Source organism: Olea europaea, chromosome 7, assembly GCF_002742605.1.
Source record: "Olea europaea var. sylvestris chromosome 7, O_europaea_v1, whole genome shotgun sequence".
Lineage (NCBI taxonomy): Eukaryota > Viridiplantae > Streptophyta > Magnoliopsida > Lamiales > Oleaceae > Olea > Olea europaea.
This window is the reverse complement of record NC_036243.1, coordinates 20536035-20537541: the sequence shown is the minus strand read 5'-3', so window position 1 is coordinate 20537541 and position 1507 is coordinate 20536035.

Here is a 1507-nt window from a genome sequence, read left to right as displayed (position 1 = left end):
TCTCAAAAGAATTTCGTCCTCGAAATTCAATTGATTAAGATTCGCACATGTAATATAAATAGAGAACACCTTTGATCCTCGCTTGCCATAATGCCTCATCTATTGAATGATTACTCCAACAAACTTTTAGTCCCAAAATTTAATCTTTCCTATCATACCTTCAATAATTTCCTAAGAAGCAATATATGATATTCTCGTCTTTTCCTTTTTCCAACACTTAGGAAAACTCAATTATTTTTCCAAGTTGAAATTCAAAATATTACTTTTCATATTCTCCAAATCTTCACCTTATGTCCTAATTTAAACTATTCCATAATCACATTCTTTTTCTATAATAATGGTTACATATTAAGATCGAATAACATTCTTTTGCCCATTTCATCATATGTCCTTGGAATATTTCAATATTATATATAACCTCAATTATCGTCACTTGTGCCTAGTTTTTATATGTCAATTCCATGAAAATAAATAGTTATCCAATTCTCCTTTAATTAACCACCCATAATTGATAGCCTCTCTTTTGAACTAGTCTTCATAGTGTCTGACGTTCTACTCTTTTGAACTTGTCTTTATAGTGTCTAGCATTCTATCAAAAGAAGATGCACAATATAACTTAATTATATAAATTCTTACAACTAACCAAAGATAAATACTCAAATTCCATCATGTAATTAAAAATATTATCTATATATAATTTTATAAGTCTATCCTATGAATTGACTATATCATTTAAAAAGAATCTTGTAACCTTAATCAATATATCTACAATGATTTAAATACTATTTTGCCTCCATTCCGTGTATTTGGAATCCCCAAACAAAAATATTTGAAGGTAACTGCCTCCATTCTAAATTAATAATATCTCCAAAAATACAATTGTTCATGATAGTTATCCTCAACAAAACGATTGAGATAACTCAATATGGTGTTCTTTTCCTTTAATTCTATATCATCCAATGATAATATATACACAATTTCCATTTTCCATCATTTCGAATAAAATATACCTTAAAGTCTGATGATTGATAACTATTCATATTTCTCGCAATGTGATGACAAAATCCCAATTAACCAACTTCAAATCATGTTTTAATCATGCATCTTTAACAATATACAGTATCATCCATAATTTATAAGTTTACTTCAAAATACTTTCTAAACCTCAACATAAATCAATATCGTAAATCAATCACTCATCATCTTTAAGTATAAGAGCAAATATTTCCTCACAATTTCCTAATAGCAAAACTTTTGACATTTCTATATCCATACAAATTTTGTTCTTTCTTTCTATAAAGAGACAATAATAATATTTAATCCATGAAAATCTATACTCTTATTCCATAAATGGGTCGTTGGGCTACCATTAATGCATACTCCTTGTATATCGCATAAAGACCTTTAATTGGGGTAATGTAACCTAAAGATACTGTCCCACAATTGAATAAAATTACATTCAATGATCACCCTAAACTTCAAATTATTCGACATATCATCCATATAT